Below are 25,126 nucleotides of genomic sequence, written 5' to 3' on the forward strand. Positions count from 1 at the left end.
GAAAGTAATTTGGACAATTTCATTTTAGAAAATGTTAACAACCCCAAAGCGTACTGGAAAATAATGAAAATGTTGATTAAGTCAAACAAAGGTTCCAACTCTATACCCCCACTTCAGAATATTATAAACGATCAGGATTTAAATGATATAGCATATGCAGATGACGAGAAGTGTGCATTACTAAATAAATATTTCTGTTCAATCACTAAATTGGATGAAGAAAATCATCAAGTCCCGGAATTTCAAAACCGAACAAATCATAAATTATCGGACGTACATATAGAAGAGTCTGAAATTATTGATATTATTAAGGTTCTAAAACCAAATAAAGCATCTGGACCCGATGTTATCAGTCATAAAATGCTTCAGCTGTGTCCTGATAAAATCGCTCTCCCATTGCAGAAAATTTTTAATAAATCTATTCAGCAATGCAAATTTCCTACTAGTTGGAAATTGGCAAATGTGACTGCTCTCTTCAAGAAGGGTGATACATCTTTACCATCCAATTATAGACCCATATCATTAATAAGTTGTGTTGGAAAAGTAATGGAAAGAATAATTTTCAAATATGTGTACAACCATCTTCACAGCAACAATCTCATCTACAAATATCAATCTGGTTTTCTTCCAAAACATTCGACTGTCCACCAACTACTTGAAATTTATAGTAACATCCTAAATTCACTTGAGAAAAAAGAAATTAACTGTTTTGTTTTTTGCGATTTTTCCAAAGCTTTTGATAAAGTCTGGCATAAAGGTCTTATGTGTAAGCTAGATTCGTATGGTATATCAGGAAATCTTGTTAACTGGTTTAAAAGTTATTTATTAGATAGACGTCAAAAGGTGATTCTAAACACATCATCCTCTAACAGCTGCTCTCTGTCGGCTGGAGTTCCTCAGGGCTCGGTCCTCGGTCCTCTCCTTTTTATAATATACATAAATGATATTGCAGGGAATTTGACATCTCTGTGCAGACTGTTTGCAGATGACACTTCTTTCAGTTACTCTGACTCTGATAGAGAGCAGATATTTTCTGTTATCAGTCATGATTTGGTGGAACTGGACAAATGGTCAAACAAATGGCTTATGTCATTTAATCCGGACAAAACTGAGATTATGGTATTTTCAAACATCGAAAAGCCTGATTTTAATTTCTCCTTAAACGGTACAAGCGTTCCAATCACAGATTGTCACAAACATCTTGGTGTCACATTTAGTAGCAATGCTAAATGGAACGATCACATTGAAAACGTTGTAACTAGTGTTAAAAAACACTTGAATATCTTGCGAAAGCTAAAATACCAACTTAACCGTAATACATTAGAGAAATTATACTTAGTTTACATTAGACCCATACTAGAATATGCTCCTGAAGTCTGGGATAATTGTGGGGTTTGTCTTTCGTCTAAATTAGAAAGACTTCAATTGGAAGCTGCTAGAATAGTGACAGGTTTACCTATCTTCACCAACTCAGAAAAACTCTACGGAGAAACTGGTTGGGAAAAATTAGAAGTGAGACGTAATAGGAGAAAGTTAAACATAATGTATAATATCGAACATAAAAATGCACCTGCATACCTATGCGATCTAATTCCACCTAAAATCCAGTCACTTACAAATTACCCACTTAGAAATGGAAATGACATTATGCAGCCTTTTTGTAGACTATCTGTGACAAGCGAGTCGTTTTTTCCTTCTACAATTAAAGAATGGAATAAACTCGATATCTGCACGAGAGAACTAGATTGAATTTCTAAGTTCAAGCCCGCTTTTAAAAGTAATACAAATATCTTGCAAGTTCCAAAGCATTTTTCTTTTGGTCCACGGAAACTAAATATTATTCTGACCCAGCTAAGACATTCTGTATCTTCCTTAAAGCATGACTTGCACAGAATGAATATAGTGGATGCACCTTTTTGTAGATGCGGAAGAATGGAAGATGTTAATCACTTCTTTTTTCATTGTCCGTTATATGATGAAATAAGAGCACGCCTTTTAAACCACATTAACTGGATTCCTGATACTTTAACAATAGATGTTGAACTTCTTACACGTGGTAGTTTGGAATTAACATATGATCAAAACATAAGTTTATTGAAGCACGTTCTAGCCTTTATCAAAGATTCTGAGAGATTTTCTGTTGTCTAATAACTTGTAAGATATTACTTTGTGTACCCACTCTCCTACCACCATCATCACCATCATCATCACCACTACTTTTCTGTCAATTTTTTTTTTTTTCTATTTCTTTCTCTTTATTTTCTATCTTTAAATTTAACTGATTATTATAAGTATACACAGTTGATGCATGCTCAATGTCATTTTGTTATTGTATATTATATTGTATTTAGGAGAGAACCTCGTAAGTGTGATTCACTTTTGTTCAATCCCTTTTGTTTATATGCAAATAAAATATGTTTAAATTAAACTAAATTGTTTAATTCAAGCTTTAAATTCTCATACCTTTCTACATTAATTTGTTCACCTTCAGCAATTCTCATACATATTCGCTGTATCTTATTTTGTATGCAATAATACTCTGCATTTTTCTCTTTTTGCAATTTTCTTACTGAAAACTTGAGAGAATTTCTTAATTCTAAACTTTAAATTATCCCACCAAATTAAAACATCATCATCAAAAAGAGTACATTCCTTACTATCATTGATAATATTCAAAACAGTTGATACAAACTCATTATTATCTAACAATGTATTATTAAATATCCACACACCCGGGCCTCTTTCTACATCATCAAAAACTATTCTCATTTCAACAAAAGAATGATCACTTAAAGTAGTGTCTTTGTAATTTATATGTTGTACAAAACTTGACAAATTTCTAGAAATGAGAAAATAATCCAATCTTGATTGTTGTAAATAAAAATCACTTACTCGTTTCCATGAAAACGTTCTAACACAAGGATTTCTACATCTCCATACATCATATACATTGTTATCTGTCATCAAATTACATAATAAGTTATAACTCATATCATTCCTGTGTACAGATTTACCACATCTATCTAGGCTGGACAATGTTGTATTCCAATCACCTGATACAATTATATTCTCATAAGAACTAATATATTGATTGAGGAATGTAAAAAACTCACACCTTTCCTTAATAGAATTATATGCATAAATATTAAATATGTTATAAATACAACCTTCATGTTCAAATTGGACATGTAAAAATTTGCCCACATCATCTTTAAAAATAACTTTAACATTATTTTTAAACCTTTTGTTCACAAGAATAGCAACTCCTTGCCTTTAAGTACTACTATTAGAATATAAAACACAACCATCATAAATTCTATCAAAATTCAAAATGAAATCATCATCCCAGAACGTTTCTTGCAGTAACAAGAAATCAATCTTACTGTTATCAATGATTGATACATATTTCTTAAATTTATTGATATCTCTCAATCCGTTACAATTGTTGCTTACTAATAGCACCATTGCAAAAATACAAACCAGAAATACAGAATTATAGATCTCCATTTTCGATATCTTTTTTGTTTGAATTATCTCTCATAGCATTACTGACATTTGGATAAAACTTCATCCTGTTCCTTCTCTTCTTTTCTTGAGATGGACCAGTTCCAGAGGAACCAGATAAACCATACATTGACATTTGAGAGACATCCAAATTTATATTACTACGGCGCGCTAACCGATTGTGCCACCGGAGCAATGTTACAAACTGCCATATTTTTTCAACATTTATGATACAGCAAAGATTCAAGTTGCTTGTAAAATATTCGTATAGTCCAAACCCTTTTAGACGGCTTAAAAAGCTATGCAATTGATATAGATTATTTTTTGCAAATTTTTCAAACTACAATGCGAACATGATAAGGAAAAAACAATCTGGCTGCAGTTTTTCGTTGATTTCTCTCTAGCTCTTTTCTTTCATTCATTTCGGAGTTTGACGAAAGGGCGTGAATATTCATTTGCAATTGAAACATAAAATAAATGGAAAAAAACCAAAATCATGATCTTAAATGTATTTTGAACTCCGACCTTTAAAATGTATGCCGCAGAAATTAAAGGTAAAAATAATGACAGCCTAGTATGATCCCGTGATAGCTCAGTTGGTAGAGCGGAGGACTGTAGTGGATTGTAAACTAGTCATCCTTAGGTCGGTGGTTCGAATCCGCCTCGCGGGATATAATTTTTTTTTTCGGTCTCTCTAAACACTGCAAAATCTCTCCTGATCATTATCTTGGGAAAGGTGTAGACAATAGTTTTACAGCCAACGATTGCAACTAACGAAAACTCGAATGCTAATGCGTGTTTTGTTTTGCACCAACTCAGGTCTGAAGATCCTTCAAATATCTTGTCACTTACTCGTAACATTGATTAACAACTGCTAAGAATTAACTTTGCCAGAGGCAAAACCAACTTGGAAAAGAAATAAAGTCTAGGGTGGTAAATGACTGCAAACAACAAGTGCCTTTATATCAAGGATGTGCATGATAATGTAACTTTCTTGACAACCAATTAGATTCCTTTCATACAAAATTCCAAACAAATTTCTCAGTACACTCATAGAAAAGACTATAACTCAAATTTCGAAGAAACGCTAGTGATCGTGATTTAGATACTTACTTGCAATTAACAGTACTATAGTGGACCATGCGATATAAAGCAATAGTGTTACTTGCGGGAAGTATCGCCTTCAACTTTTGATAGCTCGGGCACATGTTTTGGTCACAAATTCTTTGCAGAACTATTGCACAGCTTAACCCAAGTGACCATTATAATTTTGTATTGACGTTACCAGAGTATTTGAATTCCCAAAAAACTAATTGCTCCGGGTGAGGATCGAACTCACAACCTCCGCATTCCTCATACTGTGCAAGCACAGTGAAGGTACTGTCTATAAGTACGGCGCGCTAACCGATTGTGCCACCGGAGCAATGTTACAAACTGCCATATTTTTTCAACATTTATGATACAGCAAAGATTCAAGTTGCTTGTAAAATATTCGTATAGTCCAAACCCTTTTAGACGGCTTAAAAAGCTATGCAATTGATATAGATTATTTTTTGCAAATTTTTCAAACTACAATGCGAACATGATAAGGAAAAAACAATCTGGCTGCAGTTTTTCGTTGATTTCTCTCTAGCTCTTTTCTTTCATTCATTTCGGAGTTTGACGAAAGTGCGTGAATATTCATTTGCAACTGAAACATAAAATAAATGAAAAAAACCCAAAATCATGATCTTAAATGTATTTTGAACTCCGACCTTTAAAATGTATGCCGCAGAAATAAAAGGTAAAAATAATGACAGCCTAGTATGATCCCGTGATAGCTCAGTTGGTAGAGCGGAGGACAGAGACCAGTCGAGTATGCCCAAGATGTCGGACGCCTTTTTGTCTGTGCTGATAGAAAATGTGATTATTTGTCGGATTACCGTGTTTTTGGATTGGATTTACCAGCCATTACTTGTGTATTTAGGACATTGTTTCACTAAACGTAAGTCAGATTGACAATTTGATGTATTATAAGCGTTTTTATACTGATTGTGCTTATTCTTCATTTCCCGTTGAGGGTCTGCATGGGAGGTAGAGCTTCATTGGAAATTATGGAAAATCTCCCAAAAACGTTGTTAGCTTTGGTGAATATTGTTAGTGAACAATACAGTGAATTTTCATGGTCTTCTGTTGAACAGAATGGAAAAATGCGAATTAGCTTAACTTGGTCAAACAATCAACCGAAGCGACACAAATCCAAGTCTACACGTAGTCGTGATCAAAGACGGTATGATGAATTTATTGCGGCCAAAAATAGCGTCGGTGAAAACATAAAAGATCAGACATTGTCAAGTGATACTGGTTCTTCCGATGATGATTCCGAATCATCTGACAAACAATCGGACTGGGATACGGAGATATCTGTCGCAGATAAATTAGAGAAAACCCCGTGTGGATCCTCGCGTAAGGTAATTAAATCACCGGTTGAACCAAATAAAGAAAAGCAGTCAAGCAAGAAAGGTAGCGGTGGACAATCGATTACTGATAATGCGTGTATAAAGAAGACTATTCATAAACCTGTTGAACCACCTCGGCAAGATTTAGGTAGATCAAAAGTGAATACCGGTACACAAAAAAGGAAAACAGACAATACACAACCAATTGTTCAAATACCGCTTTCATTGGACAAAATTGTTATCAAATTTTGTACTGGTAGTATTGGCGTTTTATTAGCATTTTTGCCAGGAACGATGAACATTCTTCATCACTGTTTAACAGACGATATAACTATTATTATTGACCGCTCCGTCCATCACTGGAAATATTTTAAGAAAAATATTGAAGAAGATTTTAATGATGTACGGCAAACTAAATTTTACAGTGATATAGTGAAAGAAGGAATTCAAAAGATGGAATATTTTTTGAAGAGTCAATAGACCCTTATTTGTATGAGAGTGCCTTTGAATTGTGGATTGTTTGAGTTTAATCATATTTTGTTAAAACTTTATACCAAAGTTGATATAAAGGCGTGGAGGTCCAGCCTTTTTACATAACTTTTGGACAAGAGATTTAATCGATATATTGTTAGATTAAAATAATCCTCTTTTCTTGAAGTCATGCTTGTTTTTACCTTTTACGAAAAATGTTGAAAAATAACTAAAAAATATGCGAACATATTTAAACTGTTGTAAGAAAGTGTAGATGATATGAGCAGACATTTGTATGTTTAATGTATTCTTTCAGGATTGCATGAAAAATGGACAATTGTGAATGTGATTGTATTCAGCCTGGATTGTAATACGGACAATTGAGAATTAATGTTTTTTGTGAACAAAATATTGATGTAAAAATCTGTGATATATATTTGATGATTGATAATATAAAGATAAAAAAAAAAAAAAAAGAGCGGAGGACTGTAGTGGATTGTAAACTAGTCATCCTTAGGTCGGTGGTTCGAATCCGCCTCGCGGGATATAATTTTTTTTTTCGGTCTCTCTAAACACTGCAAAATCTCTCCTGATCATTATCTTGGGAAAGGTGTAGACAATAGTTTTACAGTCAACGATTGCAACTAACGAAAACTCGAATGCTAATGCGTGTTTTGTTTTGCACCAACTCAGGTCTGAAGATCCTTCAAATATCTTGTCACTTACTCGTAACATTGATTAACAACTGCTAAGAATTAACTTTGCCACAGGCAAAACCAACTTGGAAAAGAAATAAAGTCTAGGGTGGTAAATGACTGCAAACAACAAGTGCCTTTATATCAAGGATGTGCATGATAATGTAACTTTCTTGACAACCAATTAGATTCCTTTCATACAAAATTCCAAACAAATTTCTCAGTACACTCATAGAAAAGACTATAACTCAAATTTCGAAGAAACGCTAGTGATCGTGATTTAGATACTTACTTGCAATTAACAGTACTATAGTGGACCATGCGATATAAAGCAATAGTGTTACTTGCGGGAAGTATCGCCTTCAACTTTTGATAGCTCGGGCACATGTTTTGGTCACAAATTCTTTGCAGAACTATTGCACAGCTTAACCCAAGTGACCATTATAATTTTGTATTGACGTTACCAGAGTATTTGAATTCCCAAAAAACTAATTGCTCCGGGTGAGGATCGAACTCACAACCTCCGCATTCCTCATACTGTGCAAGCACAGTGAAGGTACTGTCTATAAGTACGGCGCGCTAACCGATTGTGCCACCGGAGCAATGTTACAAACTGCCATATTTTTTCAACATTTATGATACAGCAAAGATTCAAGTTGCTTGTAAAATATTCGTATAGTCCAAACCCTTTTAGACGGCTTAAAAAGCTATGCAATTGATATAGATTATTTTTTGCAAATTTTTCAAACTACAATGCGAACATGATAAGGAAAAAACAATCTGGCTGCAGTTTTTCGTTGATTTCTCTCTAGCTCTTTTCTTTCATTCATTTCGGAGTTTGACGAAAGGGCGTGAATATTCATTTGCAACTGAAACATAAAATAAATGGAAAAAAAAACAAAATCATGATCTTAAATGTATTTTGAACTCCGACCTTTAAAATGTATGCCGCAGAAATAAAAGGTAAAAATAATGACAGCCTAGTATGATCCCGTGATAGCTCAGTTGGTAGAGCGGAGGACTGTAGTGGATTGTAAACTAGTCATCCTTAGGTCGGTGGTTCGAATCCGCCTCGCGGGATATAATTTTTTTTTTTCGGTCTCTCTAAACACTGCAAAATCTCTCCTGATCATTATCTTGGGAAAGGTGTAGACAATAGTTTTACAGCCAACGATTGCAACTAACGAAAACTCGAATGCTAATGCGTGTTTTGTTTTGCACCAACTCAGGTCTGAAGATCCTTCAAATATCTTGTCACTTACTCGTAACATTGATTAACAACTGCTAAGAATTAACTTTGCCAGAGGCAAAACCAACTTGGAAAAGAAATAAAGTCTAGGGTGGTAAATGACTGCAAACAACAAGTGCCTTTATATCAAGGATGTGCATGATAATGTAACTTTCTTGACAACCAATTAGATTCCTTTCATACAAAATTCCAAACAAATTTCTCAGTACACTCATAGAAAAGACTATAACTCAAATTTCGAAGAAACGCTAGTGATCGTGATTTAGATACTTACATGCAATTAACAGTACTATAGTGGACCATGCGATATAAAGCAATAGTGTTACTTGCGGGAAGTATCGCCTTCAACTTTTGATAGCTCGGGCACATGTTTTGGTCACAAATTCTTTGCAGAACTATTGCACAGCTTAACCCAAGTGACCATTATAATTTTGTATTGACGTTACCAGAGTATTTGAATTCCCAAAAAACTAATTGCTCCGGGTGAGGATCGAACTCACAACCTCCGCATTCCTCATACTGTGCAAGCACAGTGAAGGTACTGTCTATAAGTACGGCGCGCTAACCGATTGTGCCACCGGAGCAATGTTACAAACTGCCATATTTTTTCAACATTTATGATACAGCAAAGATTCAAGTTGCTTGTAAAATATTCGTATAGTCCAAACCCTTTTAGACGGCTTAAAAAGCTATGCAATTGATATAGATTATTTTTTGCAAATTTTTCAAACTACAATGCGAACATGATAAGGAAAAACAATCTGGCTGCAGTTTTTCGTTGATTTCTCTCTAGCTCTTTTCTTTCATTCATTTCGGAGTTTGACGAAAGGGCGTGAATATTCATTTGCAACTGAAACATAAAATACATGGAAAAAAACCCAAAATCATGATCTTAAATGTATTTTGAACTCCGACCTTTAAAATGTATGCCGCAGAAATAAAAGGTAAAAATAATGACAGCCTAGTATGATCCCGTGATAGCTCAGTTGGTAGAGCGGAGGACTGTAGTGGATTGTAAACTAGTCATCCTTAGGTCGGTGGTTCGAATCCGCCTCGCGGGATATAATTTTTTTTTTTCGGTCTCTCTAAACACTGCAAAATCTCTCCTGATCATTATCTTGGGAAAGGTGTAGACAATAGTTTTACAGCCAACGATTGCAACTAACGAAAACTCGAATGCTAATGCGTGTTTTGTTTTGCACCAACTCAGGTCTGAAGATCCTTCAAATATCTTGTCACTTACTCGTAACATTGATTAACAACTGCTAAGAATTAACTTTGCCACAGGCAAAACCAACTTGGAAAAGAAATAAAGTCTAGGGTGGTAAATGACTGCAAACAACAAGTGCCTTTATATCAAGGATGTGCATGATAATGTAACTTTCTTGACAACCAATTAGATTCCTTTCATACAAAATTCCAAACAAATTTCTCAGTACACTCATAGAAAAGACTATAACTCAAATTTCGAAGAAACGCTAGTGATCGTGATTTAGATACTTACTTGCAATTAACAGTACTATAGTGGACCATGCGATATAAAGCAATAGTGTTACTTGCGGGAAGTATCGCCTTCAACTTTTGATAGCTCGGGCACATGTTTTGGTCACAAATTCTTTGCAGAACTATTGCACAGCTTAACCCAAGTGACCATTATAATTTTGTATTGACGTTACCAGAGTATTTGAATTCCCAAAAAACTAATTGCTCCGGGTGAGGATCGAACTCACAACCTCCGCATTCCTCATACTGTGCAAGCACAGTGAAGGTACTGTCTATAAGTACGGCGCGCTAACCGATTGTGCCACCGGAGCAATGTTACAAACTGCCATATTTTTTCAACATTTATGATACAGCAAAGATTCAAGTTGCTTGTAAAATATTCGTATAGTCCAAACCCTTTTAAACGGCTTAAAAAGCTATGCAATTGATATAGATTATTTTTTGCAAATTTTTCAAACTACAATGCGAACATGATAAGGAAAAACAATTTGGCTGCAGTTTTTCGTTGATTTCTCTCCAGCTCTTTTCTTTCATTCATTTCGGAGTTTGACGAAAGGGCGTGAATATTCATTTGCAACTGAAACATAAAATAAATGAAAAAAACCCAAAATCATGATCTTAAATGTATTTTGAACTCCGACCTTTAAAATGTATGCCGCAGAAATAAAAGGTAAAAATAATGACAGCCTAGTATGATCCCGTGATAGCTCAGTTGGTAGAGCGGAGGACTGTAGTGGATTGTAAACTAGTCATCCTTAGGTCGGTGGTTCGAATCCGCCTCGCGGGATATAATTTTTTTTTTTCGGTCTCTCTAAACACTGCAAAATCTCTCCTGATCATTATCTTGGGAAAGGTGTAGACAATAGTTTTACAGCCAACGATTGCAACTAACGAAAACTCGAATGCTAATGCGTGTTTTGTTTTGCACCAACTCAGGTCTGAAGATCCTTCAAATATCTTGTCACTTACTCGTAACATTGATTAACAACTGCTAAGAATTAACTTTGCCAGAGGCAAAACCAACTTGGAAAAGAAATAAAGTCTAGGGTGGTAAATGACTGCAAACAACAAGTGCCTTTATATCAAGGATGTGCATGATAATGTAACTTTCTTGACAACCAATTAGATTCCTTTCATACAAAATTCCAAACAAATTTCTCAGTACACTCATAGAAAAGACTATAACTCAAATTTCGAAGAAACGCTAGTGATCGTGATTTAGATACTTACTTGCAATTAACAGTACTATAGTGGACCATGCGATATAAAGCAATAGTGTTACTTGCGGGAAGTATCGCCTTCAACTTTTGATAGCTCGGGCACATGTTTTGGTCACAAATTCTTTGCAGAACTATTGCACAGCTTAACCCAAGTGACCATTATAATTTTGTATTGACGTTACCAGAGTATTTGAATTCCCAAAAAACTAATTGCTCCGGGTGAGGATCGAACTCACAACCTCCGCATTCCTCATACTGTGCAAGCACAGTGAAGGTACTGTCTATAAGTACGGCGCGCTAACCGATTGTGCCACCGGAGCAATGTTACAAACTGCCATATTTTTTCAACATTTATGATACAGCAAAGATTCAGTTGCTTGTAAAATATTCGTATAGTCCAAACCCTTTTAAACGGCTTAAAAAGCTATGCAATTGATATAGATTATTTTTTGCAAATTTTTCAAACTACAATGCGAACATGATAAGGAAAAAACAATCTGGCTGCAGTTTTTCGTTGATTTCTCTCTAGCTCTTTTCTTTCATTCATTTCGGAGTTTGACGAAAGGGCGTGAATATTCATTTGCAACTGAAACATAAAATAAATGAAAAAAAACCCAAAATCATGATCTTAAATGTATTTTGAACTCCGACCTTTAAAATGTATGCCGCAGAAATAAAAGGTAAAAATAATGACAGCCTAGTATGATCCCGTGATAGCTCAGTTGGTAGAGCGGAGGACTGTAGTGGATTGTAAACTAGTCATCCTTAGGTCGGTGGTTCGAATCCGCCTCGCGGGATATAATTTTTTTTTCGGTCTCTCTAAACACTGCAAAATCTCTCCTGATCATTATCTTGGGAAAGGTGTAGACAATAGTTTTACAGCCAACGATTGCAACTAACGAAAACTCGAATGCTAATGCGTGTTTTGTTTTGCACCAACTCAGGTCTGAAGATCCTTCAAATATCTTGTCACTTACTCGTAACATTGATTAACAACTGCTAAGAATTAACTTTGCCACAGGCAAAACCAACTTGGAAAAGAAATAAAGTCTAGGGTGGTAAATGACTGCAAACAACAAGTGCCTTTATATCAAGGATGTGCATGATAATGTAACTTTCTTGACAACCAATTAGATTCCTTTCATACAAAATTCCAAACAAATTTCTCAGTACACTCATAGAAAAGACTATAACTCAAATTTCGAAGAAACGCTAGTGATCGTGATTTAGATACTTACTTGCAATTAACAGTACTATAGTGGACCATGCGATATAAAGCAATAGTGTTACTTGCGGGAAGTATCGCCTTCAACTTTTGATAGCTCGGGCACATGTTTTGGTCACAAATTCTTTGCAGAATTATTGCACAGCTTAACCCAAGTGACCATTATAATTTTGTATTGACGTTACCAGAGTATTTGAATTCCCAAAAAACTATTTGCTCCGGGTGAGGATCGAACTCACAACCTCCGCATTCCTCATACTGTGCAAGCACAGTGAAGGTACTGTCTATAAGTACGGCGCGCTAACCGATTGTGCCACCGGAGCAATGTTACGAACTGCCATATTTTTTCAACATTTATGATACAGCAAAGATTCAAGTTGCTTGTAAAATATTCGTATAGTCCAAACCCTTTTAAACGGCTTAAAAAGCTATGCAATTGATATAGATTATTTTTTGCAAATTTTTCAAACTACAATGCGAACATGATAAGGAAAAACAATTTGGCTGCAGTTTTTCGTTGATTTCTCTCCAGCTCTTTTCTTTCATTCATTTCGGAGTTTGACGAAAGGGCGTGAATATTCATTTGCAACTGAAACATAAAATAAATGAAAAAAACCCAAAATCATGATCTTAAATGTATTTTGAACTCCGACCTTTAAAATGTATGCCGCAGAAATAAAAGGTAAAAATAATGACAGCCTAGTATGATCCCGTGATAGCTCAGTTGGTAGAGCGGAGGACTGTAGTGGATTGTAAACTAGTCATCCTTAGGTCGGTGGTTCGAATCCGCCTCGCGGGATATAATTTTTTTTTTCGGTCTCTCTAAACACTGCAAAATCTCTCCTGATCATTATCTTGGGAAAGGTGTAGACAATAGTTTTACAGCCAACGATTGCAACTAACGAAAACTCGAATGCTAATGCGTGTTTTGTTTTGCACCAACTCAGGTCTGAAGATCCTTCAAATATCTTGTCACTTACTCGTAACATTGATTAACAACTGCTAAGAATTAACTTTGCCACAGGCAAAACCAACTTGGAAAAGAAATAAAGTCTAGGGTGGTAAATGACTGCAAACAACAAGTGCCTTTATATCAAGGATGTGCATGATAATGTAACTTTCTTGACAACCAATTAGATTCCTTTCATACAAAATTCCAAACAAATTTCTCAGTACACTCATAGAAAAGACTATAACTCAAATTTCGAAGAAACGCTAGTGATCGTGATTTAGATACTTACTTGCAATTAACAGTACTATAGTGGACCATGCGATATAAAGCAATAGTGTTACTTGCGGGAAGTATCGCCTTCAACTTTTGATAGCTCGGGCACATGTTTTGGTCACAAATTCTTTGCAGAACTATTGCACAGCTTAACCCAAGTGACCATTATAATTTTGTATTGACGTTACCAGAGTATTTGAATTCCCAAAAAACTAATTGCTCCGGGTGAGGATCGAACTCACAACCTCCGCATTCCTCATACTGTGCAAGCACAGTGAAGGTACTGTCTATAAGTACGGCGCGCTAACCGATTGTGCCACCGGAGCAATGTTACAAACTGCCATATTTTTTCAACATTTATGATACAGCAAAGATTCAAGTTGCTTGTAAAATATTCGTATAGTCCAAACCCTTTTAAACGGCTTAAAAAGCTATGCAATTGATATAGATTATTTTTTGCAAATTTTTCAAACTACAATGCGAACATGATAAGGAAAAAACAATCTGGCTGCAGTTTTTCGTTGATTTCTCTCTAGCTCTTTTCTTTCATTCATTTCGGAGTTTGACGAAAGGGCGTGAATATTCATTTGCAACTGAAACATAAAATAAATGAAAAAAACCCAAAATCATGATCTTAAATGTATTTTGAACTCCGACCTTTAAAATGTATGCCGCAGAAATAAAAGGTAAAAATAATGACAGCCTAGTATGATCCCGTGATAGCTCAGTTGGTAGAGCGGAGGACTGTAGTGGATTGTAAACTAGTCATCCTTAGGTCGGTGGTTCGAATCCGCCTCGCGGGATATAATTTTTTTTTTTCGGTCTCTCTAAACACTGCAAAATCTCTCCTGATCATTATCTTGGGAAAGGTGTAGACAATAGTTTTACAGCCAACGATTGCAACTAACGAAAACTCGAATGCTAATGCGTGTTTTGTTTTGCACCAACTCAGGTCTGAAGATCCTTCAAATATCTTTTCACTTACTCGTAACATTGATTAACAACTGCTAAGAATTAACTTTGCCAGAGGCAAAACCAACTTGGAAAAGAAATAAAGTCTAGGGTGGTAAATGACTGCAAACAACAAGTGCCTTTATATCAAGGATGTGCATGATAATGTAACTTTCTTGACAACCAATTAGATTCCTTTCATACAAAATTCCAAACAAATTTCTCAGTACACTCATAGAAAAGACTATAACTCAAATTTCGAAGAAACGCTAGTGATCGTGATTTAGATACTTACTTGCAATTAACAGTACTATAGTGGACCATGCGATATAAAGCAATAGTGTTACTTGCGGGAAGTATCGCCTTCAACTTTTGATAGCTCGGGCACATGTTTTGGTCACAAATTCTTTGCAGAACTATTGCACAGCTTAACCCAAGTGACCATTATAATTTTGTATTGACGTTACCAGAGTATTTGAATTCCCAAAAAACTAATTGCTCCGGGTGAGGATCGAACTCACAACCTCCGCATTCCTCATACTGTGCAAGCACAGTGAAGGTACTGTCTATAAGTACGGCGCGCTAACCGATTGTGCCACCGGAGCAATGTTACAAACTGCCATATTTTTTCAACATTTATGATACAGCAAAGATTCAAGTTGCTTGTAAAATATTCGTATAGTCCAAACCCTTTTAAACGGCTTAAAAAGCTATGCAATTGATATAGATTATTTTTTGCAAATTTTTCAAACTACAATGCGAACATGATAAGGAAAAAACAATCTGGCTGCAGTTTTTCGTTGATTTCTCTCTAGCTCTTTTCTTTCATTCATTTCGGAGTTTGACGAAAGGGCGTGAATATTCATTTGCAACTGAAACATAAAATAAATGAAAAAAACCCAAAATCATGATCTTAAATGTATTTTGAACTCCGACCTTTAAAATGTATGCCGCAGAAATAAAAGGTAAAAATAATGACAGCCTAGTATGATCCCGTGATAGCTCAGTTGGTAGAGCGGAGGACTGTAGTGGATTGTAAACTAGTCATCCTTAGGTCGGTGGTTCGAATCCGCCTCGCGGGATATAATTTTTTTTTTTCGGTCTCTCTAAACACTGCAAAATCTCTCCTGATCATTATCTTGGGAAAGGTGTAGACAATAGTTTTACAGCCAACGATTGCAACTAACGAAAACTCGAATGCTAATGCGTGTTTTGTTTTGCACCAACTCAGGTCTGAAGATCCTTCAAATATCTTTTCACTTACTCGTAACATTGATTAACAACTGCTAAGAATTAACTTTGCCAGAGGCAAAACCAACTTGGAAAAGAAATAAAGTCTAGGGTGGTAAATGACTGCAAACAACAAGTGCCTTTATATCAAGGATGTGCATGATAATGTAACTTTCTTGACAACCAATTAGATTCCTTTCATACAAAATTCCAAACAAATTTCTCAGTACACTCATAGAAAAGACTATAACTCAAATTTCGAAGAAACGCTAGTGATCGTGATTTAGATACTTACTTGCAATTAACAGTACTATAGTGGACCATGCGATATAAAGCAATAGTGTTACTTGCGGGAAGTATCGCCTTCAACTTTTGATAGCTCGGGCACATGTTTTGGTCACAAATTCTTTGCAGAACTATTGCACAGCTTAACCCAAGTGACCATTATAATTTTGTATTGACGTTACCAGAGTATTTGAATTCCCAAAAAACTAATTGCTCCGGGTGAGGATCGAACTCACAACCTCCGCATTCCTCATACTGTGCAAGCACAGTGAAGGTACTGTCTATAAGTACGGCGCGCTAACCGATTGTGCCACCGGAGCAATGTTACAAACTGCCATATTTTTTCAACATTTATGATACAGCAAAGATTCAAGTTGCTTGTAAAATATTCGTATAGTCCAAACCCTTTTAAACGGCTTAAAAAGCTATGCAATTGATATAGATTATTTTTTGCAAATTTTTCAAACTACAATGCGAACATGATAAGGAAAAAACAATCTGGCTGCAGTTTTTCGTTGATTTCTCTCTAGCTCTTTTCTTTCATTCATTTCGGAGTTTGAGGGCTGGTTTTTGGATGTACCATGTTTAACATGTAAACAAAGTGTTGTCCGGAAATTATTCTGATTTTGGTGAGTTCTTCGCCATATTTGTAACTGTAAACATTTCCTGAAGTTTAATGTGTATTATTTGATTGAATGTGACATATATTATCGCATAATATTTGTTGAATAGCCCCTTTTCCTGTGTTTTCGTTACAGGGAAAAGGGGGAGGGAAGGTGTGTTCGATTTGTATTAAGTGGTTTGACGAAAGACTGATGGCAAACTTTAATAATAGTGGGGGAGAAAGTTCCCGAAAAAACATGAATTTTTCAAATGAACAGTTCTCAAAGGAGAAAACCGTTTTAGTTGGGTGCCCCGTAGATGGTTTTGGTGCCGTGGAGGCTGAAATGATTATTGATGAAATTGAGACGAAATGTGGTGTTGGAAGTGTCGTTGCATGCGTACCGAAAAATGGAGTTGGTTATGAGGTGGTACTAAGAGAGAGAAAAATGATGGAATCCGTTATTGGTGAACTATCTTTAAATGGTAAAAAGTGCGCTGTTAATGAATTAGAGGCAAGTTTTAAGTACGTTTCAATTCTAAATTTAAGTATGTATGTCTCAGATCGAGAAATTATTGATAGATTTTCCAAGATTGGAGTGGAGATTGTTTCTCCGATAAAGAAGCATAGGATGAAGTCAAAGAATAATGTCTTTGACGGAACTCGTATTTTCAAAGTTAAACTTCCGCCGAACATGGCTTCAATACCGTATTCAATGAAGTTTTCAGTTAATGAAAAGGAGACGGCTTACTACCGGGTTATTCATAACCAACAAGTCAAGGTGTGCTCTGGGTGCTTTAGCTCAGAACATATATACAAAGACTGTCCAGAATTTAAATGTTTTGAATGTGGTCAGCAGGGGCACATTAGTAGAAAATGTTTAAAAACAAGTGTGCGTTTTGTTTTCGAAAGAAAGACTATTGTAATTGCAAAGCCAGAGAAGAATTGCAAATTGTGAATCATTTTCCACAATTTTCTTCTGAGAATTTGCAGGAAATGTCATGTCGGGAGTTGATAAAAGAAGCAGATGAGGAGGCTATGAAAACCACAGATGTGAAAGTTGGATATATGGATAAAAATTGTAAGGAGAAGGAGGTTTGTACAAGTGTGCAGGAGAATGTTGATTCTCGTGAAGGTACAGATGTAGGAGATAGTATGGAAGATGGAATCGTGAGTGTAAATGGCGATGCTAGTCATTACACTGAGGATGTAGATGAAGTGGGTTTTGGTGAAAGTGCTAAAGGTGGTGCTAGCCTTTGCACTGATGATGAGGGTGACGGTGATTGGAATGGAGATGGTATTTACATTGATGAGGAGGAGTGTTTTGAGATGGATGATGGTGTTGGTGATGACAGTGCGGAATGTGTCAGAGATGATAAAGTCAAGAAAGGTACAGATAAAGAATTAAACAATATTTGTTTGAATAATTGTAATATTGAACCAGTTTTGCTTACTAAATCAAATGTTGAATTGTCTGGTGAAAATAGAATTGATAAAATGTCTGATGGTTTTGGTGTTGAAAGTGCTGTCTGCCCCCTTGAACAAAATGACAGTAGCCAGGGGGAAGTCAGAAGTTCATGTGATTCTCTGGATGAGATTACTATGGACACTTTTCCCGTGGTCAGTGAAGACCAAGAGGAAAGTGGAGATACTTTCACTGTTGTAGGGAAGAAGAGAAATTACTTGGGTATTAAAAGGAGAAGTATGCTTAATATCAAGCCTAATATTAAAGCAGCAAGGTTGTCAAATTTACAAAAACATTTGAATAGTTAATAATGGAGTGTTTAATGTTGTATATTATTAGAATTATTTTTGTGATGGCTACTTATAACTTCATAAGTTTTAATTGTAATGGTCTATGTAACCAAAGTAAAAAGGATTGTATTTTTTCATTATGTAATGAAAGAAAGTATGATATTGTATGCTTACAGGAAACATTTTGGAATAATATTATTTTTGAAGATATAAAGAATGATAAGACATTATGGAATGGTGATATTTTTGCAAGTAATAGTAACTGTAATAGACAGGGTGTTGCAATTCTTGTCAGTAAAAACCTTAAAAATGTATTTAAAGTTTGTGAATGTGTACCTGGTAGATTTATTCATATTCAAGGTAAAATCAATGATAAAATTGTAGATATTTTTAATTTGTATGTTCCTAATAGTGTAAGTGAAAAATGTGAATTTTTTGAAGATTGTAAAAGTAAAATTAAAGGAGACGGATATGTTATAGTAGCAGGCGATTTTAATACTGCACTGTCTCCTTTAGATAAAAGTGGGAAAACTGCTTTTTATGCAGATAGGTCTGTGAAATATCTTAATACTATGATGCACGATAATTGTTTGTTTGATGTCTGGAGAGACAGAAATGCAGGTGTCAAAATGTTTTCACGAAAACAAGTTGTACAAGGTTTTTTGACACAAAGTAGAATTGACTATTTTTTAGTTTCTAGTAATGTTAAGCCCTGTATTAAAAATATTTTTTATAGAGATACTTGTTTTAGTGATCACTGTATTGTTAGCATGAAATTAGATTTTACAGAGGTTGAAAGAGGACCAGGTATCTGGATTTTTAACTATTCCTTATTAGATAATGAAGAATATGTAACAAGAATCAGAAAGTTATTAGAAGATGAAATATGTTCAGATTTTTATTATTCAAACCCTCTCATTTGGTGGGATAATTTGAAATTTAGTATTAAGAGAATAAGTCAAATCTATGGCAAAGAAAATCAGAAAGAGAGAAGCAAAGAATATTTTAAATTGCAAAATAAGTTACAAGAATTGTCAGTGAAGTCTGCATGTGGTATAGAAATTGATTATGTAAAATATTTAGAATTAAAAGATGAACTTGAAGCTATAGAAAAACATAGATGTAATGGTGCTATATTAAGGTCTAAATGTCAACATGCCTTAGAAAGTGACAAGAATACTGCTTATTTCTTAAGTCTGGAAAAATATAAACAAAATAAGAATTTGATAAGTACTTTGAGAAATTGTGATGGTAATGCTGTTAGTAGTACTGTGGAATTATTAGATGTTGTGCATAATTTTTATAAAAAATTGTTTTCATGTGTAAATACTGACAATGATGCAATCAATGACATGTTAGATTGTGTTGATGTTAAAGTTGATGATATTGATATTACTAAATGTGATGATGATATATGTATTGATGAGATTGAACAATCATTGAAAGGAATGAAAAAAGGCAAAACGCCTGGCTCTGATGGATTAACTGTTGAATTCTATCTTAAATGAATTGAAACCTGTATTGAAATATATTTATGATAGTATTGAAGAAAATAAAGTTTTATCTAGGTCTATGAGATATGGCATGATTAATTTGATATATAAGAATAGAGGTGACAAATCTGAACTTAAAAATTTCAGACCTATAACTTTATTAAATGTGGATTATAAAATACTAGCAAGAGTAATGGCTAACAGGTTTAAGTTTGTATTACCAAAAATTATATCACCTACTCAAAGTTGCTGTATTATAGGTAAAGACATTTCTGACACTACTGCAAGTGTTAGAGATATTATTGATTTGGTTGAAATGGATGATTTAGAATGTTACTTGTTGAAACTTGATCAGGAAAAAGCATTTGACAGGGTTGGACATGAATATTTATTTTCTGTCTTGCAGAAATTTGGATTTGGGGAGAAATTTATTTCTTGGATAAAAATATTTTATACTGACATTTTCAGCACTGTCAAGTGTAATGGGTTCCTGTCCAAATACTTTCAATTAAAGAACTCTGTAAAGCAAGGTTGTCCTATATCAGCTTTATTATATGTATTAGTAGCTGAACCATTGAGTACAATGATTAAAAAGAATAGTAGTATTAGAGGTTTGAATATTCCTAATACAAACGTTGAAGAAAAGATTTTTTCACATGCTGATGACACTACTTTAATTTTGTCTGACAAAAATTCAGTAGATGAAGCCTTTAGAGTTTTACATTTGTATGAACAAGCATCTGGGGCAAAATTAAATAAGGATAAATCGGAAATTTTGGCATTGGGAACTGGAACTATTTCAAAACATGAATTAGATGCTTGGAGTATTAGAGAGTGTGATGGGGTTTTACAGCTTTTAGGCATATGGATTGGTAAGGATAAATCTCTTTGTGATAGTTTGAATTGGGATTGCAAAGTACAATCTATTTTGAAGCTATTGAATTTTTGGAAAATGAGACACTTATCAATACATGGTAGATTAACTGTAATAAATACTTTATTGATGAGTAAACTTTGGTATACTCTTATGGTTGTTAATATACCAGAAAAACATTATTTAGAAATTAAGAAGATATGTATTGATTTTTTGTGGAATGATAAACCATCTCTAGTTGCATACGATGTAATAACTAATAAGGTGTTAGATGGTGGTTTAAATTTTCCTGACATTTTTCATAAAATGTATGCATTTAGGCTAAAGTTTTTAAGTAGGCTATTAGATATGGATTATAATGCTGTTTGGAAAGTTACATGTCTTTATTTCTTTTCTAAAGTACAAGGGATGAATCTTGGTGTTGAAATATTGCATTGCGATTTTACTCATAGACAATTAGGATGTTTGCCTGATTTTTATAAATGTATGTTGTATGCATGGGGGAAGATACGTCATTGTATGGAAATAGAAATTAATGTGACTAACGTTTTTGATATTCCCCTCTTCTGTAATCCAATGATTGTGAATGGTGATAGTATGTTATATATGAGAACATTTATAGAAGCAGGTATTGTCAAGATTAAGGACTTAGCTTATGAATGCAAGAAAGGTTTTATGAAGGACACTTATATTCAAGATATTGTATCTCAAAAGTTCCCTGATGTTTCCGTTGATAAAATTATTAAAGTAGTGAAATGTATTAAGCAATGTATTCCACAAGATTATGTAGTTTTAGTTGAAGAAAATGCAAACACTTGTAAAGCAACTGTTTTAAATATAATTTACAGCGTTAATGGTAGAAAGTATGCTTTACCTAATACAACAAGATCATTTTATGATATACTGTTAAAGACATTAACAAGAGAACCTAATTCTATAAAATACTGGTGTGAAATATTTCCAGATTTTGATGTTCAAAAAGTACAAAAAGTTTTGAACTTTTCATTTTTACAAAGTGATTGGATTGAGTCATCATTCAAAATTTTCCATAGAGTTTTCTTCACTAAGGAGAGACTGATGAAATGCCAAATTACTGTTGATTCTATTTGTCCAGTTTGCATAGATGTGCATGAAGACTTGGAGCACTTGATCATTGTGTGTAGATGTTTGACTCAGTTCAATGACTTTTTTAAAGATTTCCTACATAACATTATGTGTAATAGTTCTACTAGCTTTGTCAATACTCTAGATTTCAATTATATATGTTACTTTGGTCTAGTCAAGAAGGATAAAAATATAAACTTATACTTTGTAAATACAGTTTTATGTGCTAGAAGATTCTGTGTAGTAAAGAGGAGAAATATCTCTATGAAGGATGATCATTTGATAGACATAGTGCCATATTTTAAAAATGTTCTGCAAAAACATGTGAGTTATGCATACTTGTATTATAAACAGAAGAAGTGCATGTATTTATTTGAAAAGTATTATTTAAACAAAAATCCTGTATTAAGGATAAGTAATGATGAAGTACATATTGAGTTTTAATTGAGATCTGTTGTTAATAATTGTTACAATTCTAACCAACACTGTGATAATATGAATTAATGGGAGACTAGCCCAATAATTCTTTTATGAATGTATTTATTTGAATAAAATTTTATCAAAATAAAAAAAAAAAGAGCGGAGGACTGTAGTGGATTGTAAACTAGTCATCCTTAGGTCGGTGGTTCGAATCCGCCTCGCGGGATATAATTTTTTTTTTTCGGTCTCTCTAAACACTGCAAAATCTCTCCTGATCATTATCTTGGGAAAGGTGTAGACAATAGTTTTACAGCCAACGATTGCAACTAACGAAAACTCGAATGCTAATGCGTGTTTTGTTTTGCACCAACTCAGGTCTGAAGATCCTTCAAATATCTTTTCACTTACTCGTAACATTGATTAACAACTGCTAAGAATTAACTTTGCCAGAGGCAAAACCAACTTGGAAAAGAAATAAAGTCTAGGGTGGTAAATGACTGCAAACAACAAGTGCCTTTATATCAAGGATGTGCATGATAATGTAACTTTCTTGACAACCAATTAGATTCCTTTCATACAAAATTCCAAACAAATTTCTCAGTACACTCATAGAAAAGACTATAACTCAAATTTCGAAGAAACGCTAGTGATCGTGATTTAGATACTTACTTGCAATTAACAGTACTATAGTGGACCATGCGATATAAAGCAATAGTGTTACTTGCGGGAAGTATCGCCTTCAACTTTTGATAGCTCGGGCACATGTTTTGGTCACAAATTCTTTGCAGAACTATTGCACAGCTTAACCCAAGTGACCATTATAATTTTGTATTGACGTTACCAGAGTATTTGAATTCCCAAAAAACTAATTGCTCCGGGTGAGGATCGAACTCACAACCTCCGCATTCCTCATACTGTGCAAGCACAGTGAAGGTACTGTCTATAAGTACGGCGCGCTAACCGATTGTGCCACCGGAGCAATGTTACAAACTGCCATATTTTTTCAACATTTATGATACAGCAAAGATTCAAGTTGCTTGTAAAATATTCGTATAGTCCAAACCCTTTTAAACGGCTTAAAAAGCTATGCAATTGATATAGATTATTTTTTGCAAATTTTTCAAACTACAATGCGAACATGATAAGGAAAAAACAATCTGGCTGCAGTTTTTCGTTGATTTCTCTCTAGCTCTTTTCTTTCATTCATTTCGGAGTTTGAGGGCTGGTTTTTGGATGTACCATGTTTAACATGTAAACAAAGTGTTGTCCGGAAATTATTCTGATTTTGGTGAGTTCTTCGCCATATTTGTAACTGTAAACATTTCCTGAAGTTTAATGTGTATTATTTGATTGAATGTGACATATATTATCGCATAATATTTGTTGAATAGCCCCTTTTCCTGTGTTTTCGTTACAGGGAAAAGGGGGAGGGAAGGTGTGTTCGATTTGTATTAAGTGGTTTGACGAAAGACTGATGGCAAACTTTAATAATAGTGGGGGAGAAAGTTCCCGAAAAAACATGAATTTTTCAAATGAACAGTTCTCAAAGGAGAAAACCGTTTTAGTTGGGTGCCCCGTAGATGGTTTTGGTGCCGTGGAGGCTGAAATGATTATTGATGAAATTGAGACGAAATGTGGTGTTGGAAGTGTCGTTGCATGCGTACCGAAAAATGGAGTTGGTTATGAGGTGGTACTAAGAGAGAGAAAAATGATGGAATCCGTTATTGGTGAACTATCTTTAAATGGTAAAAAGTGCGCTGTTAATGAATTAGAGGCAAGTTTTAAGTACGTTTCAATTCTAAATTTAAGTATGTATGTCTCAGATCGAGAAATTATTGATAGATTTTCCAAGATTGGAGTGGAGATTGTTTCTCCGATAAAGAAGCATAGGATGAAGTCAAAGAATAATGTCTTTGACGGAACTCGTATTTTCAAAGTTAAACTTCCGCCGAACATGGCTTCAATACCGTATTCAATGAAGTTTTCAGTTAATGAAAAGGAGACGGCTTACTACCGGGTTATTCATAACCAACAAGTCAAGGTGTGCTCTGGGTGCTTTAGCTCAGAACATATATACAAAGACTGTCCAGAATTTAAATGTTTTGAATGTGGTCAGCAGGGGCACATTAGTAGAAAATGTTTAAAAACAAGTGTGCGTTTTGTTTTCGAAAGAAAGACTATTGTAATTGCAAAGCCAGAGAAGAATTGCAAATTGTGAATCATTTTCCACAATTTTCTTCTGAGAATTTGCAGGAAATGTCATGTCGGGAGTTGATAAAAGAAGCAGATGAGGAGGCTATGAAAACCACAGATGTGAAAGTTGGATATATGGATAAAAATTGTAAGGAGAAGGAGGTTTGTACAAGTGTGCAGGAGAATGTTGATTCTCGTGAAGGTACAGATGTAGGAGATAGTATGGAAGATGGAATCGTGAGTGTAAATGGCGATGCTAGTCATTACACTGAGGATGTAGATGAAGTGGGTTTTGGTGAAAGTGCTAAAGGTGGTGCTAGCCTTTGCACTGATGATGAGGGTGACGGTGATTGGAATGGAGATGGTATTTACATTGATGAGGAGGAGTGTTTTGAGATGGATGATGGTGTTGGTGATGACAGTGCGGAATGTGTCAGAGATGATAAAGTCAAGAAAGGTACAGATAAAGAATTAAACAATATTTGTTTGAATAATTGTAATATTGAACCAGTTTTGCTTACTAAATCAAATGTTGAATTGTCTGGTGAAAATAGAATTGATAAAATGTCTGATGGTTTTGGTGTTGAAAGTGCTGTCTGCCCCCTTGAACAAAATGACAGTAGCCAGGGGGAAGTCAGAAGTTCATGTGATTCTCTGGATGAGATTACTATGGACACTTTTCCCGTGGTC

At 34.7% G+C, this 25,126-nt stretch overlaps 18 non-coding genes across 18 annotated transcripts; 8 read left to right on the top strand and 10 right to left on the bottom strand.

The window, feature by feature from the left end:
- Positions 1–4,085: 4,085 nt before the first annotated feature.
- On the top strand, positions 4,086–4,175 carry Trnay-gua (transfer RNA tyrosine (anticodon GUA)). The gene is given in 2 exon segments: positions 4,086–4,122; positions 4,140–4,175. It is a non-coding gene; the product is annotated as a tRNA-Tyr (tRNA).
- Positions 4,176–4,818: 643 nt separating this feature from the next.
- On the bottom strand, positions 4,819–4,927 carry Trnai-uau (transfer RNA isoleucine (anticodon UAU)). The gene is made up of 2 exons: positions 4,890–4,927; positions 4,819–4,854 (listed from the first exon to the last, which is right to left on the bottom strand). It is a non-coding gene; the product is annotated as a tRNA-Ile (tRNA).
- Positions 4,928–7,601: 2,674 nt separating this feature from the next.
- Positions 7,602–7,710, bottom strand: Trnai-uau (transfer RNA isoleucine (anticodon UAU)). Its single transcript has 2 exons — positions 7,673–7,710; positions 7,602–7,637 (listed from the first exon to the last, which is right to left on the bottom strand). It is a non-coding gene; the product is annotated as a tRNA-Ile (tRNA).
- A 388-nt stretch (positions 7,711–8,098) lies between these two features.
- Trnay-gua (transfer RNA tyrosine (anticodon GUA)) lies at positions 8,099–8,188 on the top strand. Its single transcript is given in 2 exon segments — positions 8,099–8,135; positions 8,153–8,188. It is a non-coding gene; the product is annotated as a tRNA-Tyr (tRNA).
- A 644-nt stretch (positions 8,189–8,832) lies between these two features.
- Positions 8,833–8,941, bottom strand: Trnai-uau (transfer RNA isoleucine (anticodon UAU)). The gene is made up of 2 exons: positions 8,904–8,941; positions 8,833–8,868 (listed from the first exon to the last, which is right to left on the bottom strand). It is a non-coding gene; the product is annotated as a tRNA-Ile (tRNA).
- Positions 8,942–9,328: 387 nt separating this feature from the next.
- On the top strand, positions 9,329–9,418 carry Trnay-gua (transfer RNA tyrosine (anticodon GUA)). Its single transcript is given in 2 exon segments — positions 9,329–9,365; positions 9,383–9,418. It is a non-coding gene; the product is annotated as a tRNA-Tyr (tRNA).
- Positions 9,419–10,062: 644 nt separating this feature from the next.
- Trnai-uau (transfer RNA isoleucine (anticodon UAU)) lies at positions 10,063–10,171 on the bottom strand. Its single transcript has 2 exons — positions 10,134–10,171; positions 10,063–10,098 (listed from the first exon to the last, which is right to left on the bottom strand). It is a non-coding gene; the product is annotated as a tRNA-Ile (tRNA).
- A 386-nt stretch (positions 10,172–10,557) lies between these two features.
- On the top strand, positions 10,558–10,647 carry Trnay-gua (transfer RNA tyrosine (anticodon GUA)). Its single transcript is given in 2 exon segments — positions 10,558–10,594; positions 10,612–10,647. It is a non-coding gene; the product is annotated as a tRNA-Tyr (tRNA).
- Positions 10,648–11,291: 644 nt separating this feature from the next.
- Trnai-uau (transfer RNA isoleucine (anticodon UAU)) lies at positions 11,292–11,400 on the bottom strand. The gene is made up of 2 exons: positions 11,363–11,400; positions 11,292–11,327 (listed from the first exon to the last, which is right to left on the bottom strand). It is a non-coding gene; the product is annotated as a tRNA-Ile (tRNA).
- Positions 11,401–11,787: 387 nt separating this feature from the next.
- On the top strand, positions 11,788–11,877 carry Trnay-gua (transfer RNA tyrosine (anticodon GUA)). Its single transcript is given in 2 exon segments — positions 11,788–11,824; positions 11,842–11,877. It is a non-coding gene; the product is annotated as a tRNA-Tyr (tRNA).
- Positions 11,878–12,519: 642 nt separating this feature from the next.
- Positions 12,520–12,628, bottom strand: Trnai-uau (transfer RNA isoleucine (anticodon UAU)). Its single transcript has 2 exons — positions 12,591–12,628; positions 12,520–12,555 (listed from the first exon to the last, which is right to left on the bottom strand). It is a non-coding gene; the product is annotated as a tRNA-Ile (tRNA).
- Positions 12,629–13,014: 386 nt separating this feature from the next.
- On the top strand, positions 13,015–13,104 carry Trnay-gua (transfer RNA tyrosine (anticodon GUA)). Its single transcript is given in 2 exon segments — positions 13,015–13,051; positions 13,069–13,104. It is a non-coding gene; the product is annotated as a tRNA-Tyr (tRNA).
- A 643-nt stretch (positions 13,105–13,747) lies between these two features.
- Trnai-uau (transfer RNA isoleucine (anticodon UAU)) lies at positions 13,748–13,856 on the bottom strand. The gene is made up of 2 exons: positions 13,819–13,856; positions 13,748–13,783 (listed from the first exon to the last, which is right to left on the bottom strand). It is a non-coding gene; the product is annotated as a tRNA-Ile (tRNA).
- A 387-nt stretch (positions 13,857–14,243) lies between these two features.
- Positions 14,244–14,333, top strand: Trnay-gua (transfer RNA tyrosine (anticodon GUA)). The gene is given in 2 exon segments: positions 14,244–14,280; positions 14,298–14,333. It is a non-coding gene; the product is annotated as a tRNA-Tyr (tRNA).
- A 644-nt stretch (positions 14,334–14,977) lies between these two features.
- Positions 14,978–15,086, bottom strand: Trnai-uau (transfer RNA isoleucine (anticodon UAU)). Its single transcript has 2 exons — positions 15,049–15,086; positions 14,978–15,013 (listed from the first exon to the last, which is right to left on the bottom strand). It is a non-coding gene; the product is annotated as a tRNA-Ile (tRNA).
- Positions 15,087–15,473: 387 nt separating this feature from the next.
- On the top strand, positions 15,474–15,563 carry Trnay-gua (transfer RNA tyrosine (anticodon GUA)). Its single transcript is given in 2 exon segments — positions 15,474–15,510; positions 15,528–15,563. It is a non-coding gene; the product is annotated as a tRNA-Tyr (tRNA).
- A 644-nt stretch (positions 15,564–16,207) lies between these two features.
- On the bottom strand, positions 16,208–16,316 carry Trnai-uau (transfer RNA isoleucine (anticodon UAU)). The gene is made up of 2 exons: positions 16,279–16,316; positions 16,208–16,243 (listed from the first exon to the last, which is right to left on the bottom strand). It is a non-coding gene; the product is annotated as a tRNA-Ile (tRNA).
- Positions 16,317–23,113: 6,797 nt separating this feature from the next.
- Positions 23,114–23,222, bottom strand: Trnai-uau (transfer RNA isoleucine (anticodon UAU)). Its single transcript has 2 exons — positions 23,185–23,222; positions 23,114–23,149 (listed from the first exon to the last, which is right to left on the bottom strand). It is a non-coding gene; the product is annotated as a tRNA-Ile (tRNA).
- Positions 23,223–25,126: the final 1,904 nt, after the last annotated feature.

The sequence above is a fragment of the Perna viridis genome, chromosome 2, assembly GCF_037379345.1.
Source record: "Perna viridis isolate PV_CMFRI_1.1 ecotype Kerala chromosome 2, ASM3737934v1, whole genome shotgun sequence".
In the NCBI taxonomy this organism is placed as follows: Eukaryota; Metazoa; Mollusca; class Bivalvia; order Mytilida; family Mytilidae; genus Perna; species Perna viridis.